Below are 21887 nucleotides of genomic sequence, written 5' to 3'. Positions count from 1 at the left end.
GGAGCGGCGCAGCGGGGACATAGGTGGTGTGCGGTCATTGCTGCTGAGGACCGCGCGCTCGCTTCGGCGATCCTCTTTCTCACAGGGGAAAAAAATTATGCATGACTCTGCTCTCGCAAACACCGCACACCAGCGAAGCTGGGGGAAGCCCCGCAAAAGTTGGATTAAGTGTGCGGATTGGCGCTACCTTACTGGCCTTTCCCCAGCTCCACTGGTCTCTGCTGTTTGCGATAGCAGAGCTACGCATAATTTTTGGCATCGTAGAAGTGTAATGTTGTAATGCAGCTCAGTAGATATTTTTTTACAGCGTCCCTTTGCAAGTGACATTTCCAGTGCCGCGATAAAATGTATGCTTAATCAACACGCGTGGTCTTTCTTGACCTATACCTACCTCAAAAGAAGGGAATGGTCACCAGTTGTGCATAGTCAGAGAATGGAGAGCACAATGAAAGTCACACAGAAAAAAGGTATCGTTCATACTGTGGGTAGAAAATTTGGTATCACTTTAGAAAGGTGGTAAGGATAGGCACCTCACCAAAATGGGGTACCACTCCGGCTGTGTAACAAGTCCATCATAAACCTGCTTTAGGTGTAGTGTCATTTAGATGAACTGTACCCTTGTAGGTACAACCATTTCGGCGTTTCGGTTCATCAGTCGCGTTTTCCACAAACTGTGCATTCCGATGAGAAAAAAAAAAACATATCGAAAGGTGCACTATTATCAGAGGTCGGCAGCAGGTATCGCACAGTATGAGCGTTAATCTCAGTCTTTTTTTAAAGTCCGTTGAAGGATATCCCAAAATAGTATGGCGTCGGTGCAGCTAATAAAACTATGTTCAATCGACTCTGGCACGTCACAAAGGCGACAGTTAGGAGAAGAGACAAAGGTACCGTTTTTCTCTAGCCATGACTTTACCGGTATGGTTTCACTATGAAGTTTATAAAAGAATGTTTTGCAGCAAGGGGATATATACATGTTACGAACTCGCTTTAGTACATCGTGACCTGGCCATTGAATGTATAGCGATCGGTAAAGTGGAGGCGGAAATAGCATGGACAGTATATCTTTGTACAACGTTTTACGCGAGGCAGAGTGCAAGTATTCAGTGGAAAACCGAACTGTCAGGAAATGAATCGCCAAGTAAACTTCTTGCATGAACCCCCACAAGCATAAACACGAAGAAAAATTGGAAGGGACCATTAAATCAGGTAACGCATTAACAAGCGTAACTTGCATGAATGACCGAATTATAGGATGCGATGTATCGCGAAAAAAGAGGAAACGAGACACTATTTGCCGCACACAAAGATCTACTAAACCCACCCCACCTTAACTAACGGGCCTGAAAATATTGTCTCGCCTCATGGGCTCAAAAGTTGAAGACCGTACGAAGGTTGCAAAGATTCGGTGAAAGCGCTGAATGTAGAGCCTGGCACAATGAATAACCTTCAACAAATAGTAAATTTTTGTTGCCAAGAACTTATTGCAGGCTTCGGCTTTCCAAAAAAATTGAAAGTCGGTGTCGAACGAATGTCTGGGCGTAACTTTGCAGCGCTGAAACCCGTTCTTTCCAATAGTGTGCGCTTAATCTATATGCGTCTAGCGGCACGCCAAGGTACTTTGGTGGACACCGGTCCACTTAACGCCTGCAAACTGTTCTGGTGTATAGCACCATGAGCCAAACCATAAGTATAAACTTTTTGAGGAGTTCATTCGTGCTCCTGACACGCTGCCGAATTCCACTAATGTCGATACTACCTTCTCAACACTGGACTTATCCCTGCAGAAGAACGCTAGATCATCTGCATAAGCTAATATTTTAACTTCATTACCCAGTATATTGAAGCCATGGATGTAACTCGACTGAATTACGCTTAAGCATCGCGGTTCCAGATAAAGGGCAAATAGTAATGGGGACATCGGGCATCCTTGTTTTACTGAAGAGCAAATGGAAATGGGTTCAGAGAGTTGGCCATTAATAACTAAACGAGTAGTACAACACGTATAGCAAAGTTTAACGCCTTTAAGCACAACGGAGCCAACATTGGCATGTTCCAGGAGAGAAAATAAATAGGAGTGACTGACACTATCAAAAGCTTTAGCAAGGTCTACCTGGATCATTTCAAGATGTTCAGTGGAACCGTAACAGTACTGAAGAAGTGTGCGGGCGATATTTATATTGGTTGGAATGGATCGTCCCCTGATTCCACACGTCTGGGGGGAACCAATGAGAATTGACATCGTAAATTGCAATTTATTCGAAAAAACTTTTGCAAAAAGTTTATAATCCACGTTTGACGATGTGATTGGTCGGTAGCTTTCAACAGAACGCATTTCTTCTTATCTGAACTTTTGAGAATTAAAACTGTGTGGGTATTGCAAAAAGATTGCGGAAGGGCGTCTACCTCTAAACTTGTAATAAAAATGTCCAATAATATGGGACTGATAATTGGTTTGAAAGCTTTGTAAAATTCACAGGAAAGTCTATCAGGGCCGGGTGTTTTCGCCAGAGGCAGCTGATCAATAGCTAGCTCAAGTTTTTGAATCGTAAGGGCTTCACTAATGAATGCACAGTCATCATCCTGTAAAGGTTTTACAAGAGACACAAAACTGTCTAAGGCTTTTGCATCGTGATCATCGGGCCGGGCACTAAACAACACACTGTAGTAAGTTTCGAACTAAGAAATACTTCAATATCACTAATACCGCTTCGCCTTCCGGCAAAACTGCAGTCTCTTTCTCTCTCTCTCTCTCTACTTTTTCTGTGAATGCGAGTATAAGCGCTCCTGCCCATGACTGCTGTTGATTCTGATTTCGAGAGAATCCGGCTTGGCCGCATTTTGGTAAGCGAGTGAATTATACAGGGCGTCCGAATTATTATGCAGTTGCGTTACTCGAAGAAAATGTGGTGCATAATGTTTCCAGTGCAGTGGACTAGCCGCCAGTAATTATTTCGTTACTAAAATTTAATTTGGCAATTATAATTAATTATATAACTCGAAAAGCACTGTCGTAGTTATCTAAAAGTCAGTGAGACATCTGTAGGCACCCCCCAGATGACATCTAACAGTGGTGTTTTTAGCGACATACTGATTGCGTACAATTTTTTTCCGACTGGCAAAGAAACCCCCCCCCCCCCCAAAAAAAAAAGATACCATATGACTACGCTCCTACCTGCTTCATAAAGCAGCGCCCTCAAATAGACTGACGGAAAGCAACTGCATGGCCTGTCGCAAACCTGTGTGATAATGGTACGGAAGGGGCACCAAAAGCAGGTTTCGCAGCTATACGCCACATTTATCCGTTTCTCAAGGTCGACTGATCATATATATAGTAAAAGCCCCTTGATAATGCGGCCGAAGCGCCGCTCTGACCACGCACCAAGTGCGAAAAGCAAATTAATAGACGTAGAATGCTTCAGAAACCCGGCTCTGCTTGCACCCCGTCGAAAGCGTGCGCGCAGCTTTACTTCGCGCCAGAAACTTGATCCGGTTCAAAGCCAAATTAAAGCTACGCGTTTAGTTTTCATGAGAGTGTATACGTTCTGCGAAAACAGGTTCGTGACAAAAAATAAAAGCGAAGTAAACAGACCGGGAAGCGACTGACGTGTAGAGGAAAGGCAAAACCCATGCGGTCGAGAAAGTAAATGTACCATTTCTAAATGAGCCCGATTGCCAATCGGGACATATGCAAAGATCTAAAAAAAGAAATCTATGCAGAATCTTCTCTGGGATTTGTCTGAATGATGCGTAAGCATTGCGTAGTACTGACGTGGCATTTGGTGGTAGTATGTTTGTGTGTTTTATACAATTGCGAGAACGACCGCGAAAGAACCGCGAAACGGACAAGCGTGGTTGCAACAGCAGAGCTGTTAAGTGAGACCTGGAGGAGACGACCTAGAAGAGGCGACTAGAAGCAATGCAGAAGCGGATGTGGACGTAGGATGAGATAAACCAAGTAGTTGTAGCATAGGAAGAAAATACACACAACATTTATTAGGTAGGCTGAACCATTGTGAACCGTCATGGCGCTGCGGCGCGGCGGCGCAGCCCGTATCTTGAAAGCCACCTGCGAAAGCAGCAGAGATGTGTTGTGAGAGCTCCGCGACTGCTGTGTTCTGGCCGCTTCGTTCATGTCGAAGCGAGGGGCAGCACGTAGGGTGAATTCGGTCGCTACTGCGGGCGCTAACGCACGCGTTAGCATTCGTAATGCGCACGGATTTATATGCCATTATTATCTACACTGTAAACGCAAATGAGCCGAAAAGGGCATATTAAGGGATGTCACCTCCCTTGAGACTACGTGCCTGAAAACCGTGCTCCCTTACAGTGGTGCAGAAATGTTCAGCCTCCTCCATTTCGCTCCCTCGCAAAATGGGGATGAAAGAAGGAGAAAGAACCTCAATTCTACATCCTTATTAAGAGGGAGTTTCGAAGATAGAGGCCTCCCTTTAGCGTAAACGGAGTTCTCTGTTTCTTATTCTATGCGTTATTTTATTTTAGTATACACATCTGTGAGAAGGAGACGAGAAAGGAGAGATATATTGTCCAAGTGGTTGCTTTTCTTTCTTTTAATTCTGCAAATTTATACATTTCCAGAGTGCAAGCCAACTTATTTAGGGCGATATAAAAGACGATTTGTTCGTCTCGTTGATCACAATGTCCTGTCGCGCTGCCAGAACCACCGGTCGGCACCTGACGACCTGACTTCGGAAGCGCGACCATGCAAAACTTCGACGGCTTCGGCCGTAGAATGTCCTCGCTTCTGTTTGTTTTCCCATCAACTAAAATTGAAACTGAAGGCAAAGCCCTCGAAGCGCCACTGTCGTCGGCGCCGGTGACGGCACCTGTTTTGCTCTTCGTAGTTCTGCGCGTGTGTCTATGTGCGTTCTTACGACCGTCGGAGAGTGTTGCGTGTAATATGTGGAACCTCACAAGGATACCTGCCCCCTGCGCAGCACGGCGGTGATCGGCCACCGCGTAGCCATCGCCTTGTGATCTGTGTACTACAATACACTTTTGTGGTTCGCGCGGCCGTGCTCGGGCATTACTGCGCCACGATATGAAAGCGGCTAGTGAAACCTCGCCCACAGTCCTCACAAAATCGGAGCGCGTACTGTTACGATCTTTGCACCGCTGCACCACTATTACGACTTTGTGGTCCCGTAGCGCTCGTCACCCGTTTCGTGACAGAGCGTTGGTAGCGAAGACTCCGAGCCAGGCGTCGATGAGAATAACGAAAGGGATTTTATACATTATATACAGGTCATTGTACAGGACAAGATCGGATCGGCACTGGGGCCGAGAGCTCACACAAACGCGACTGTTCCCGCACGGCGACGTCCGGCGAAAACGCGTGACACATCTCACCCCAGTCGGGAGCGACACTGTCTCCCGGTGGGTCGGCGGATCCTGTTTTTCAGGCAGCGCGTCGCTGCTTTTATAATCCCCGAGGAACCATTGCCACTCAAACGGCCCAATACAAAGTCAGCACACGACGGTCGTCCGAGGGGTCCAACCAGCGACCGCGCTGGCCACCCGGTTCAAAGTTCGCGCGCGCGGAGACCTCCATGCAAAAGGAGGTGCGGCGCCGGGCTGTCTGGCACACGCTGACACGTCTAAACACGTCGCCTGCCGATGCTTCTCCCGCAGGACACCGCTGCCTGACGGCTCAGCATCTTGACTTGTGAAGGGAGAATTAGGGCGCTCGCAGGATAGATTCTGCGTCTTGCAGATTCGGAATCCGGGCTTGTGGTAATGGCACAACAGCATCCCCGCCCTCAGATAAGGCGCCGGGAAGACGAGCTGCCTCCACGTGGCTCGGATGCCGGGCGCGCACGTTCGTCAGGCTCGTCCAAGTTCACGTCCAGTGTCGGGACGCCAGGTAACTTCACGTGCCCAGGTCCGACTCGCCAGGACAGGAGCTCTGCTCACCGCGTCGTCGCCAAGGCACCTTGACCAGCTCCGCTCGGGTCGTTCCTAAGACCTTGCTTCTCGCCACTGGTCCCGCTTGGTCGTTCTGCAGCTTGCAAAACCGACCGGCAAAAGGCAACACCCAACACGAACAAGTGCCCTCTGTCTCCCGTCAAACACCAGACAAGGCCATAATTCAAATCAACCTAACTAAATTGCTATCCCTCTTTTTGCTCCCGCTGCAACAAGAGGCAGGTGTACGATCTAGTACACAAGGCTCAAACAACCAGTTTTGAAAGTAACAACGCAACAAAATAGAAACAATTATTAATCAGTAATAATAATTACAAATAGAATGGTCTCCTTGAAATCACTTGGACCGAAAACATATTACTGAGGAAGCAAGTGAGGTCATTCATTTTTCCCGGCGATATTTTCGCGGAATCCGAAGCTGCTTATATTTGCGACCCTGCTTATCCGTGTAGCGGCGGTACAATAAGCCAGATTCCTTGCCAAATGAAACCCTCTTTTTTTTCACTCCCCGTTTGACGCTCTTCCTCAGATCGGCTAGTGAACAATCTTCCTGTTGCTCGCGAATCCGAGTTTCCCTTTCCGGGAAACTCGGAGTGTTACGAACTTTGCACCGCTGCACCACTATTACGACTTTGTGGTCCCGTAGCGCTCGTCACCCGTTTCGTGACAGAGCGTTGGTAGCGAAGACTCCGAGCCAGGCGTCGATGAGAATAACGAAAGGGATTTTATACATTATATACAGGTCATTGTACAGGACAAGATCGGATCGGCACTGGGGCCGAGAGCTCACACAAACGCGACTGTTCCCGCACGGCGACGTCCGGCGAAAACGCGTGACACATCTCACCCCAGTCGGGAGCGACACTGTCTCCCGGTGGGTCGGCGGATCCTGTTTTTCAGGCAGCGCGTCGCTGCTTTTATAATCCCCGAGGAACCATTGCCACTCAAACGGCCCAATACAAAGTCAGCACACGACGGTCGTCCGAGGGGTCCAACCAGCGACCGCGCTGGCCACCCGGTTCAAAGTTCGCGCGCGCGGAGACCTCCATGCAAAAGGAGGTGCGGCGCCGGGCTGTCTGGCACACGCTGACACGTCTAAACACGTCGCCTGCCGATGCTTCTCCCGCAGGACACCGCTGCCTGACGGCTCAGCATCTTGACTTGTGAAGGGAGAATTAGGGCGCTCGCAGGATAGATTCTGCATCTTGCAGATTCGGAATCCGGGCTTGTGGTAATGGCACAACAGTACGGTGTGGTCTGCTTTGGAAACGGCGCGTTTCGGATTACCGCTTGCCCAGTTGCCTCATGTTTCACGCGGCCTTATATATTCAGCTGCGATGGCGAGTACGGCGCGGACCCATTGCGTAATGCACACAATGCTCACACCTTTTATGCTGCGGTGTTGAGACCCGTCGGTCCGCTGAAGAAAACTCAAGGAGCTAGTGCCGCACGAAAAAGAGACATTGTTTTGTTTCTTTCAATTTCTCCCGTTTTACGTGCCGGAACCACGATCTGATTACGAGGCACGCCGCATGCAGTTGGGGACTTCGGATTAATATTGATCTCCTGGGGTTCTTTACCGTGCTCAGCCACGGCACGCGGGCGTTCTTGCACGCCACCGCATCGAAGTGCGGCCGCCGTGGCCAGGATATGATCCTGCGACCTCGTGCTTAATACTAAGCACAACGCCAAGGACACATAGCAACCACGGCGGGTCAAAGAGTGTTGTATTTTCGTCATGAGGTGTGTTTGATAACCATTCCCTAAGTGTCGATATAGGTTGTGACAGCGATTTGTGTCACAGCAACATTATTTCTAAGGCGGCAAATTACTGTTATGCAGCATGAACAATGCAAACAGCCAGCCTGTTTCTGTGTTAAATGGAGGCATGCAGTGTGTGCACGCAATTATGTTCATTTTATCAGTTTTGTGAAATAAGTCTAAAACTGCATGCATGCATTTTCACTGGGAAATCTGTACCAGCACTTTCTTCTACCAAATTGTCTATGCACAGAAGTCTGTGCATTGGAAATAAATTTCAGGCAGTTACAGCTAGCATACAATTTCTTTTTCTTAATTAATAAAGGGAAAATCAGACATCCACCCGTTCATTGCAATTGCTACAAAGGAAGCCCATACGGGTTCCTCGAAAGAAAAGCCTCAGAGTTGAAGAAAAATTCGTCCTGGTCCGGGACTCGAACCCGGTACCACCACCTTTCCGGGGCAGCCGCTCTACCATCTGAGCTAACCAGGCGGCTAGCAGATGGCAGGGCGAAGTCGAATTTGTCGACAACACACGAAGCAAAGACAAGTGTTTGACGTAGTAGTTCAGCAGAACTAAAGTCTGCAGAACATGTCTAAAGTGAGCTCCATCATCAGGGCAGTTAGGGCTCCCAAAAACACAAGTGCCAAAAATCTGGAGGCTCTTGGTATTCACAACACATATGAAGAACATGCCGCAGCAGTAGTCACACCTCAGACAGAACGTCTGAATTCGACAAAACAAGGAAAGGCCCTATTGCAAAAGGTGGGATATCCCCTGAGAGCGCAGTATGGCTGGGAAAAAACAGTTTCGCTACCCAGACAAACAAGAGAGAAAATTATAGTTTCACCAATCCCAAAGAATATGAGCACGGAACACCACCAAAGCAGGAAAGCGCAATCAAAGGCTTTACTAAAGAAGTATGAAAGAAATCCAGACATATACTACACAAATGCGTGTAGAGTGGCAGCAGACAAATTCACAATAGTGGCCTTCAATCGGTTCACAGTGATAACAACCTCCATTCGTAACCCTTCAACCTGTACCATGGATGCAGCAGCCATAGCACTGGCCTTTCGAGGTGCAGACAGACAGACAGACAAAGAACTTTAATGACAAGGTCCTGAGAAGCTTTGCCCTAGGGCAGAGCTGCGGGCTGCTCCCACGTAGGGACTGTTAGGCCGAGCCTAACTGCCGCATCGTGGGCTCTCTGGACAGCCTAAGTTTGACGTGCATATTCTGAACGTTAAGAGACAGGAAGATAGCGGTATGGATTAGAGAGAAAACGAGGACAGCCGATATTCTAATTGTCATTAAGTAAAATAAGTGGAGCTGGGCAGGCCATATAGTGGGTAGCCTAAGTTTGACGTGCATATTTTGAGCTCCGGATGGCAGAGCTCCCAAAAGAAACAATCTGCATTGGCTATGGTGTACCTCTAAGGCAGCATGCTGTTCGTTAATGACGGGTACCCTCCCACGCAAAACTCACAGAACTGAACCAGGTGGTAATTTGGTGCCCGGCGCATTCTGGACTCGAGGGAAATGAGAGGGCAGACCGACTGCTCGGGCAATAAGCGTCCAAGCACTAGTCGGTCCTTTCAAGGAAGCCCCATTGACCCACGTGACACCTTCGAAAACCAGGAAAAAGAGAGACAAAAATACAGGCGTCCGCACCCCAACCTTGTGGGAGAACAGGCCAGGGATTAGTGCTGTGTACAGACTAACACATACTTGTTGGGGGGCTAGTTGGTGCATGTTTCCAGAAGAGGGTTACAGTGCCGAAAAAACACAACACACAGCAAGCGAGACGCTGCTGTGTGTTGTGTTTTTTCGGCGCTGTAACCCTCTTCTGGAGACTAACACATATCTACGCCTACAAATACTCAGTAAGATACACTCTGCATTCTATGAAAGTATGTGTTCTTGGTGCGGGGAGCTGCCAACTCTTGCCCACGTAACATGAATGTATAAACTACAGTCTCCAAATTCCAATTCGCCCCTTACGACGCAAGTGCCAAGTAACAGACAATGGAATGTTTGGCTTGCTAGTGAAGATGCAGAGAGCCAGAGAGCTCTTCTTGATCAAGCCCAGCAAACCACAGAGACCGGTGGAGCCCTGGACTGAGGGACGCACCGACCGCCCAAACCACTAAGAGAAATAAAGTTTATATTACTACTACTTGCCCTTAGTGCTATCAGCCATCAAGTTTACGTGCAATTACATATGAGCCACATGTCACTTGATTCACTCAGTTTCCATCCAGAAAATGCACTCTTTGTTGGAGGGCATGCATGATTGATTGTTTATGTGCAAAATTTTTTTGCCACAGAAGGGCATGTAATATGGAAACCGACGTAATCATTAATACACTCTGCAGCAACTTGTTCTGAATTGAACTTTTAAAAATAAAGAGCAGTTTCAATAAATGACAACATGAGTTTGTTTTTTTATCTCGCTGAGTAGTGTGCTACCGTCTGGGTTTTTTTTATTTCACGTGGTAGAGGTGTGTGGCTGTCATTGTATTGCTTTTAAGCTTCTGCAATAAGTGTGCTTCTGGCACCTGGGACAAATTCTCAAAGCATATATGTTTCAGGTAATTGTGAATTCTATTCAAACATGACACACATATTGCTGTATTTGTCTTGGAAAATTTATTCAGGCAAGCAGCTTTTATAGCTTCAGTAAATTATTCATTGTGGCAAATTCAGCTGACCCTTTTCAAGACTAACCATTAATTTTACAGCAGTGGCTTTCTATAATTCTAGTATTCAGTGTGCATACTGCTTCTTTTCAGGTATGTTAACATCATACAAGTCTGCATTCCTAAGAACTTAAACAGCCAGAGGCCACATTGCAAAGACGGGGATCTGAGTATCAAGAAAAAAAAATCGATAATGAAGGTAGCAAGAAGTACTCACAAGCAAATGTTTATTGTCAGAGGGATGCAAGAATAATACAGCCCATGCAGGGGGTGCATGAAAGCCAGATAATAGCCACAAAAAACAAAGCCTACTCATATGTCACAGCCATTTTAATCAAAAATACATTTAACTCCAGTGCATGCATAATGAAGCCTTGCTACTTATGTCAATTTACTAGCATTACCACCCAGTACTGCTGTGCTCCTGAATGGTGGCTCACGTTTGCAGGCAGCAATAGGTGCAGCGACATCCATCATTCGTGCATCACTCATTTTGGACAATACACACCCTGCTGCAAGGAAAAGGAGCCACAGTATAGCTTTCTAACAATTCTTGGCAATTAGTTTGAGAGAGGCATTTCCAACCACACCAGACTAGACCGGCATTGCCTTGCAGCATGCTCGACACAGGGAACGTAACTTCTTGCCCCCAAACCCAAAATTTCTGTTTACCTGGCATAAGATGATGTGCAGACAATCCTCACCTGCCCCCTGCCTTCCTCGCCCCCCCTACACATGTACAAAAATATTCCTGGCTACGGCACTGGTCCTTCTTACAAGAAATAGAAGTACAGATCCTTGCTCTCGATGTTCGCCAATCTGGAACACGATAAAATTGGCTAGGCAAAGTAAAGAAAACACCAATGTCAACCTTCCAGCTGATATGAAGGATTGCTTCAAATTATGGAGGGGCATGTACCGAAGTAGCCAGTAATGCTGTTTGGTCTGCACTCCAGCCACGTATTATTTATCAGGCTCAGTTTTACTGGCTCTCACCGAAGCAGAAGGACCAGATTGAGATCATTATTCAGAATGGGATGAGGGCAATAGCTGCTCTCCCTCTGTTCACTCAAGAACATGCCCAGGTGAACACCATGGCAGCGTTGCTGATTCAATGGGAATGAGCATGTGAATTAAAGAGGTTGCATGTTGCAGTCACTTCTGATTGCATGGGTGCAAGAACAGACTGAAGGCTATGGCACGGCTGTACACTGATGTTCCTTTGGACCAATGTATTTTGTACAGACGCTGCTATTACAGAAGATGGAAGCATAGTACGAGTACTACCGTCTTTATAAAAATAAGGAATATACAATGGATGTCTGCAACTCTACTTGAGCTTCATACCATACATGATAAGAGTCTGCAGAGTAGGGCTGGTACGCGATAGTCACACATGACACCAATAAGGCAGCCTCATTTTTATCAAACATCGCCCAAATACAGACACACACCAATTCCTTGAGTGTCATTTAACAGCTGAAGCAAGACAGTAAAGCCACATAGCTTTGTCAGAGGATACACAAGCTTCACAACTACTCACTTTTAATGCTTGCTTATGCTAGGTACAGGGACACATCTCTGGCCTTTTCAATGCCATGGCAGATAACAAAGCACACGACAACATCAACGACATGTATCTACCTGCACCTCTTGTGCCAGGCTCACTTACCGTCTTTCTACCCCGGAAAGTTTGCTCTGATGTGACACATGCTTTTACACTCAAATTCGACAGCCTTTGCTGCATCAATTTTGCCAGCACTGTCAAGGACACAGTATTCTTAACTGCAATTTATCATCAGGAAATAAGTAATTTTAATAATGTGAGAGCAGGCATTTTGACTGACTTATTATGAATGGAAAGAAATGTCACTGCTGCCTGAATGAAGAGAGTAATCTTCTGCAGTTGTAGAGAGTCAGTGTAGCTTCATGCAGTGCTGTTTCACAGCAAGTTTGTACAAAGGATCATTACAGGCAGGGAATTATAGGCCTAATTGTGCTTTTCACTTGCTCTGAATGTGACCTTAAACAAAGCATTGTGTGTAAAAAGGGGAAATGTTCTTTGAAATGGAGCATCTATCACCAAGTAGAATTTTGCCTTTTGAGACTTTTTAGCATCCATGGTGGAGAGATTAAATTGCTAGTGTATCTCTATAAGTCATGCCTCTAAAGATGCACTTGGCGTTTAGGAAGGTAAATTTTTTTGACCAGGGAGGGACATGCGGAAAAAACTTTAGTGAGAGAAGCATCTGCAAGGTTGCCAGCCTGGACTCGGGCCACCCGGGCATTATGTGCGGTGAGGCATAGCCTTTCCACCGCTGCCCGGGCCCACTGGATAGCCCATAGTTGGTTGTGTAGTTCCGAGCTAGTCAGAGCACTTAGCCATCGCTCCTCGAGAAGGCCTGGTTCTATCTTGTCCTCTACATATACTTATCTGATCTGTGTGCACTTCCATAAGATGTGTGCCATGTCTGCGTGTTCGTGCTTGCAGAGCTTGCAGCTCGTGTCTGAGTATTGTGTTGAATTTAATCTGTTTAAATGTACTGGGTTTTGGAACGTTCTGATTTGCAACCTTCTCCAATCTGTTTCTTGAGACCTGTCGAGTTGTTTGCGGTGTTGTGGGTATGTTTCTCTTTGTTTCGTATAGTGATGTCAGTATGTCGTGGTACCTGACCAGTCTGTCCCTGTTGTCTCGTATTGCTACTTTGTTGTCGTCTCCTCCCCGCAGTCCTTCCTCTTTCCCTGGGGGCTGCGGGGTGTTGGGCTGTCACTGTCCGAGATGCAGTGAGTTAGTTCTCGCGCGGCTCGATGGGCCTTCTCGTGAGAATGGGAGGGCTATTCATGGTTACTTCTCCCTTATGTGCCGGGATCCATTTGAGGTATTTGGGTCATGTCAGAGAAACACAAATGTATTGTTCCAACATGGTACAGTGCTACTCTGCTGTTAGAAAGGTGATTCAGAAGAGCTCTCTAACTCCATTGACTAAATTTTCAGAGGCGATTGCAGTGGGTGATTTCCCTGTTACTCTGCTATTGCTAGTCTGGTGCTTACAGTCGGTGATATACAGAGCATACCAGTCTTGGAGCTCAACTTTCAAGAGCCAAGAGGCATGTCATGGGTGATTAAATCATGCATTTTCTCAGTCAGATGGAATTGTCACATTAAAACGGTGTACAAGCATTTCATCGTCAGTACAGTTGTGAAAAGGTGGTAGTTTTGTGTAGTATAGCCTCCAAAATGCCTGACCAGTGGCGTTCTTTGTTGAGCCACCATTCAGGCCTCCCCACTAGCTAAATTGTGGACACCACAGGTAGTATCTCTTCCATGCTGGGTTACGAGTTTATTAGGCTTTTTTTTAACAAACAATGAATTTATTCTTTATTTTTGCTGTCATTTTGATGGCCTGTCTATGCTTCTTGTTTTCAAAGGCTATATTATTTTCATTATTGTGGCCTTCAATGTTTAAAACTGTAATATCCCATATAATCCACCGCGATTACTCGTAAGAGAGAAATCAATATAGAACAAACAGTAGATGTGGGCAAATGTATATGCATTAATTGACTTGAACATTCACCTGCGAAGGCCTAAAGTCAGGTTGCTCAATGGATCGAATAATCTCAGTTGGAGAGCAGCACTGTGTGTGTTGATATGCCTCTCACTCATCCAGTATACGTAAATGCATGCCTAACCAAGACACTTTCAGACTTTAGTAAAATAATTAGGTTAATATGTTGTGTAACGCTGTTCAGTTTAGATTGTGAATGGAACTGTTATTAAAATGAGCAAGCTAGAGACAACTATTGCAGTGTTTAATGCAGTGTTTATAATTCGTGGTAAGTGCAGCATGATATTGCAAAAGAACATAAATAATGCTCACCTCAATGTTTCTATCTATGCCTTTCATTTATCTCTTTGTCTCTTTGAAATTAAGCAGCAGGGCATAACACAAGCACTGCTGCTTACGTTTATAATGGAGACATGAGTGGGTTTCAGACAGAGCCAACTCCTGTCCCTTATGCACATATGTTTTGCACATATGCAATATGTACGGTACTGTACATATATGCCACGCTCATCATTCGTCTACGCGCTAATAGGAAGTTCGTTTATAGTTGTGTGCGAGAAAAATACTAAACATCATTTCATCGGCATATCGTCGGCGAGCAATATATATCTCATGAGAGCCTCTCAACTGTACGTGCCAATTCGACCGAGTCATACTTACATACGGCGCGATTCGGCATACACGAACCTATATTCAGGGCCAGTATATCACATGGATTCCTCTCTCGGGGTTACCATTGTTATTATTACCTACCGTCCATATAAACGACCTATCGGTGATAGCGTACGCGCAGCACCGTAAGGACAGCACCTCGATCCGGCCTGCCTGCTCTATCGCCGACGACGTCGCAGTAAAATATATATATATATATATATATATATATATATATATATATATATATATATATATATATATATATATATATATATATATATTAGCTTTAAGCATAACCGTCGGAATAAAGTGATCGCAATCGCACCTACTGTGTAACACAATAAGGAAAACAAAGTGAATGCCAATTAACAGAGCTGCGATACGGAAGCGGCCGACGTTTCACGTAGCGTCAACACGCTAACTTAATTGTTGACAAAACATGATTTTACGACTAGCGCTGGCCACACAGGAAGCGTTGTCAGCCGCATATGCCAAACTCGGTCCGAAGACGCTTGGGGCGGGCAAGCAATTACTCGGGCCCGGGCCGGGCTTGGACCTAGGAGCGTCTAGCCGGGGAACATTCACTGGCGACAGCCGGGAAGTCAGCGAGTCGCTGAAAGTTCTTGCGCGAGCGGAACGCAAGCGAAATTCAAATATGTTCATTTCGACTACATATTTACAATGTCCACCGTCTACAATCGGGCAGCGTGAAGCATTGGGCCTCGCAACAGCTACGCAATTAATCTAAGAACCCTCGGGCTAATCACAGGTCATATATCGAACCCCGCGTCATAATAATGGGCTATTTTCCCATGCCCTTCACCTGCGGGCTTCCCTCACGCAGCGAGCATACCATCCAAAAGTCAATCTATTATTGCCCGGCCGGCATCGCGCACGGCGGACGTGAGGCGGCACACAACGACGGAAGCTTTGGCCAAGCCGGATTAGCAAACGGCGAGAAACTGCCGTATTGTAATAAGTCGTGGTTATCAGCGCGTGAAATGACAAGGAATAGCTCGATCATAACCTACGCTTATCCATACCGGCCTAGTCGCTGCGGTCGCGGATATGACACATAGCGTTACAGAAAGGTGTTCACAAAGCATTAACAGCCCTGCTCGTGTATTTAATAACATTTTCTACTCATTGGACCTTTGCGCTAGCTGTTACCAAAACTAAGATAAATCCTAAGCAATTCGCCCGCCTTGCAGTCTTGCTGAGATAATGTGACTGGTGAAAGTTATTCTAATGCATGCACATAAATCGTATTCACATGTGCATATGTTGATTGTTTACTTCAGCATGAAAAAAAAAAATATGCTCCATCTGTATAATTTCACATAATTACATTTTCCTTCCTTTCTTTCCTTTTCTTTTACTGTTGTGGTGGGTTGAGTACAATGTACAAACAAAATATTTATGTCACTTTTGCACTACTCCATCACTTAGGAACAGCAAATCAGCAATCAGGACAGATATACTAATTTTCTTATTATTTTTAAAATTTGTATTCATTATGAGACAGATCACACTTAGCTTGCTTGCTTTATAACAAGCTCTTGGTCAACGACGACACGTATGTTTGGGACTCTGAAGTAAACTGTGCAGCGCATCTGTCTCGGCATTCTTTGGAATGACAAGCCAAACCTTCATCTTCTGCAAGTGTGGAAACTAACAGTTTATGCAACCACACACCCATAACACTTCTACGAACCTGTCATTCTTATACACAAATGGTTGAAGTGTGATGTCAAAATATATGTCACTTTCATCACTCATTGATTCATGCGCGACATCTCTTGTACTAATCAAGACTTGGCTAAACGATACCATCTCCAATAAAATTTTTCTTTCCACATCTGCATACAATACTTTTTGTTGTGAATGATGCAACTGCATAGAAGGTGGCATGCTCATAGCTTTAAAAAAATAATTTCTTGCGGTTCACTGGCGTTCGTTCATTCGTAGAGCACATTTTCATTTCGCTTCAATGCTCAAGCAGAATGTTATCATAAGCACATACTACTGCCCTCCAGATGTAAATTAAGCATTTTCAAGCGAGTTTCAAAACATTCTAAATGAAGTGCATATGCTATTTTGGCATTCTACTCTGATCATTTATGGCAATTTTAATTTCTCCGTTATTAACTGGACAACAGAATCTGTCGCAGCTGCTCATGCTCAATAGCACGTTTTCCTTCATTCCTGTCTACACTTCCCATTACCTCAACTCATTACTCTCCCAACCTGTTCATCATGTACATTGGCCAATATTCTAGATCTCATCAGAGGTAGACAAATTAACATTAAAATATGCAAAGCCATCAAAATCGCCCTGGGCCTACCATCTACGGCTTCGACTACGAGACTTCTCAAGATGGGCGTACACAACCCTTGGCAAGAATTAGCAAGCTCATAAAGCCAGTCAGTTAGAATGATTTAACCTCACGCCCACCGGGAGATCAGTGCTGCAACGGCCGAGCTGCGGTGAAACCTTTATAAGCCACCATGGACCGAAAAGGAAGAATTCCTCCAAACATCCGCAAATCCCTGTGCAAAGCACCAATCACACGCAACATGCACCTCACGTACAACAAGACAAGAAGACAAACCCGAGTGGATGCCCTACGGCGAAGACACAAGCAAGATCCGGACGCCAGATACATCGACGCAGCCAAATACCCGCAATGAAATGCTTACACCCTGAACGTCGTAGATTCTCAGGGTAGAGAGCTAGCATCTGCCGGGTCCATGCACAAAACCCTGAGACTGCAGAAGAGACTGCAATCACCCTAGCAACTACCACGTGCAAGGATGCAGCTATCGTTTTTTCTTATTCTGAAGCAGCTGTCACGAACTACGCTAAGGGTCACGTGTCGACAGAAGCACTAAAGATATTGAAGCACAACAGCACTCTGATCCCCTACACCTGCGTGACCTGGGTTCCTGGGCATGACGGGCTGGAGGGGAACGAAGCAGCACATGCCGCGGCCCGAGGCCACACCTGCCGGCCCAACCCTTCCTACTCTCAAGATGCCCGGTCTGCGTCAGCAGGAGCAGAGACCGTACCCGTCACCTACTCAGAGATCCTTCAACATCACAGGGTGGAATGCAGGGTGTAGCCACCACCTCACCCAAACCTCACCAAAGAAAAAAGTACCACACTCGGAAGACTACAGAGTAACACTTACACCCACGGAATACTCATGCACAGACTATACCCAATGCTACAAGGATACCACTGCCCAATGTGCGAGTTACCAGACACCTTGGCGCACCTGATTCTCGAGTGTCCATGGCATCTAAATACAGATGCATCGCCTTCACCGAAAGAATATAACGCCAGACAAGAAAGTGAAGACCTCATTGAAATGTGGGAGGCCAAGCTCGTCTCCGAGGGCCTGGAACAACAATGACACCTCGTCGCCAGGGCCAAGGAGTCAGCAAAGGCCAGAGGGTTCCTGGAATGAGGAGACCTCCCACCGAGAGTAGAACTGGGATTTAACCCGGATACTTTTTCAAAAATAAATGTTTATTCCTCCTCCTCATCTCGACGAGCGATCCTCTAATCTGTTCCGGCATTACTCACCTGGACAGGCTGTCTGATCATGCAGTTATAGTAGGTCTGCTTGACTTATCTTTAACAAAGAAGAAAGCATGGCATGGCAAAGATGCATATTATGTGACAAAGAATGCCAGCTGCTACTAAAATCCACACGTCAGAAAGTTTACAGCTATGATTTATTATGAATGACAGTGATTATGGCACGTAGTAAACCCCTATTCACAGCCTGACATAATCCTAATTCTGGTGGTGACGTAGTTCCCGAGTTATAGTGTGTGCAGTCATTAAATGACATGTTTTGTTGAGTGTCCACCTGCGAAGAGATCACTGCATGCCCTGACTTTCCCATGCAATCTGACATGTCTGAAATTGTTATTAATGAGTCGGGCATTTTTACCTTACTAAACAGATTAAAAAATTCATTTACATCAGGTCACAGCAAATTTAATAACAAGCTACTCAAGAATGTGTCACTGTGTCTCGACATACCCCCCTGGGTCCATTCCTAAGACTAGTGAGTGGCTAAAGTCATCCCATTCTATAAATCCGGCGAGTGTTTCTCACCCCTTAACTACCAATGAAGATCAACCAGCACAATTTGCAAACTTATGGAACACATTATTATTTCACAAGTCATCGACTATTTCGAAGATCCCAGTTGAACATTCAACTACCAGCACAGGTTTTCATTTACATTACGACTTAACATCAAACCACCACATTTACTCCATCTTTGCAGCAGTTGGTCACTCTCTTGGCATCATCAAATGAAACCTAAAGCATGCTCTTGTCAACATACATAAACTTGCTTACACTACACTAATCCACACAAAGCTCGAATACTCATCACTAATATAGTACTCTGGCAGGTATACATTGTTGACGAGATTGCATTTGTTCGAAACTGGGCTGCTCACCTTCATATTTTCGAACTATTCATCTTACACTTGAGTGTCATCATTAAAAGCACGTACCGATTTACAAGCACTATCCCTTCGCCACAAATCAGTGCGTCTTTGCCTGCTTGACAAACTTTATAATCATACTTCCCTTCACAATCATTTCTTTCGGTCACCACCTGTCGTCTTTTCATGCCGGGATCACCACCTCAAATTCAAGTGCACATCATGTCACACGTTACAACATGCATGCTCTTTTACACCGTGCATCATCACTGAATGGAACTGCTTTCCCTCTGATATTGCCACAGAATCTGACACTAAAATTTTACGACATGCTATGCACTGTTAATTAGTTGCCTTTTTTATTACATTCTTGTTTAGTTATTTTTGTGAGTTACTAATAAATACCTGTATTAATACCGTAGTTCATGTGGGCATGCATATTTTCAACATTTGATTGTGCTGTGTGCATAACTTTCGTTTTGCAATTCTTATGATTTCTTACACTCTGTTTCTTAATAGCTAAGCAATGTTAGCATACTTTTGTTCTGTACTTTGTCCTATTATTTATTGTAACTATTACTTTGTAATCTCATTTATGTTTGTACTCCTCCCTCCCTTGTTATGTAATGCGCTCAACTGAATTCCTTTAAGGGCATCATTGAGCACTGCAGCATTGCTACTTTGATGTAGCAGTGTTGTGAGGCATTTTGCCACCCCAGGTAAAGTTAACTACTGCACTCCTCTCCACTCTAGTACCAAATTCAGGCGCATCATACAAATAATTTTAAGGCACATTGTAAGGCATTGGTAACTAGTATGGGAAGAAAGTTGGTGCATGGGTTTCCAGGCATCACGTCATTGTTATTTCAAAAGTCAGTCATCCATAGTGCATTTGAAATTGGATATTTTACGGAATCCAACATTGTCCTTTGACCATTGGTGAAATGTAGATGTTAAAGTGGGGTGAGGAACGACTAGGTGCGATGTGCCCATCTAGAGCTGCCAAACCTAAGTGGCCACCTGTTTCGCCTACAATACAAAATACCTCTGCTTGGTTGTGTTGCTGGTCAGATATATACCTACAAAATAACAGAAGGTGCTGCTGTGCCAATATATTCACAAAAGTCTTACATGATTTTACAGGTGCCATCCATTAGCATTAAAACATGGCCTGCACAACAAGCACAGTATCTTCAGTGGAAATTGTAGTGTTATATCTTGCATACAGAAATGTAGAAACGTGTAAACAAGGCACCGTGCTAAAATTTGTCTTGTGAATTCCTACTGTGCCAACTGTGCAGATTGATGACATATAGTTCGATGTGGGAGCTGGCCCAATCCACATGTACACAAAGGAAAATGATTCACCTCTTAAATATGTGAAATGACGCCTAGGTAGGCACAATAAATTTTCAGCTTTGTATGCTTCAGTGTTATGCTAGAAGAAAACGTTTTTTTTAGTGTGTTGCTGATTCACAATTATATACCAACTATGCGTATAGAAGAAGAATCTGCAATCTTTTAGGCTGTGTGTTAAAATACCATGTATACAAACCAAGGGAAAACATTGGGAAGGCGGGAGATGGAAATTCAAGAGGATGAGCAAAACGAGAACATGGTGAAAGCAGGAGCCAACATTTCAACAAGTGGGCTTGTCTTCTTCAAGACGGCATATGCTTTCCTCATCACAGTTACAGATATTAAGAATTAGTTCAGTTGATGCCCAGCCTGATACTGCGTGATTATACTGACACAAATGCATACAATTGTTTGTCCTTTTTCTGTGGATTGCATTTCACCTACTAACAACTGAAAGATATCAGTCAACGCGAGATGAAAATAGTGTTGTACTTTGCGGAAGGTATATATGTGTATATATATATATATATATATATATATATATATATATATATATATATATATATATATATATATATATATATATATATATATATATATATATAGCACCAGTGATTATGTTACGACCTTTGACAAGTCATGTGACGCGCTTGACAAACCATGCTCACCGCTAGGTTGTGCTTTAAGTGGCACATGTTTTTTTGGGCACAGGTTTGACCAATAACGAGTTAATGCTTTGAAGTGATGTTGCCAGTGTGTTATTCTACACTGTCACGACAACGCGACAATGCTCTGAAGTATATTTATTGATTTGACAGCAAGAATTCCATAGACATTCTCTGTGGCATGAAGGAAGGAGATGCAGATCTGAATCATTATCATAATTATATATACATATTATTACTGTATTAACCATTAATATATGTCGTTGTACTGTGCGGTAGTACAATACATAGTATACCGATCAACACAGTCAGTGCTCAAAGTTACCCGGGCCTGGAGAGAGTCCGTCCTCTCTTCCATTTTCTGAGCAACGGCTCGGCCCCGCCTTTGCAGGTCAACTGTAACACTGCGACAACCATTCGACAAGCACTAAAAGTGATTTTATTTCCAGTAGTGCCTTCTGAGGGGAAATTCCAATTCTCCAATTTTTGGAATAATGACTTAAATCAATAACAACTCGGTTTACAACCTCTGTATGAGCAGCGTGATCATTTATGCCTTAAATTGTTGCATAATCTAATTAACACCCCACGCTACTCATTAAAGAACAACTATCTGTGTCCTGATAAATTGAAACCTACTAGGAATAGCCACAAACTTAGCCTTTCACCATTTCAACCGCATATTAACCTATTTAAGTATAGCTTCTTTCCTCATACAATTGAAAAATGGAACTTCATTACTCCCAGGTGAAACTTGGTC

Source organism: Dermacentor albipictus, chromosome 4 (genome assembly GCF_038994185.2).
Source record: "Dermacentor albipictus isolate Rhodes 1998 colony chromosome 4, USDA_Dalb.pri_finalv2, whole genome shotgun sequence".
In the NCBI taxonomy this organism is placed as follows: Eukaryota; Metazoa; Arthropoda; class Arachnida; order Ixodida; family Ixodidae; genus Dermacentor; species Dermacentor albipictus.
This window is presented reverse-complemented; position numbering follows the sequence as displayed.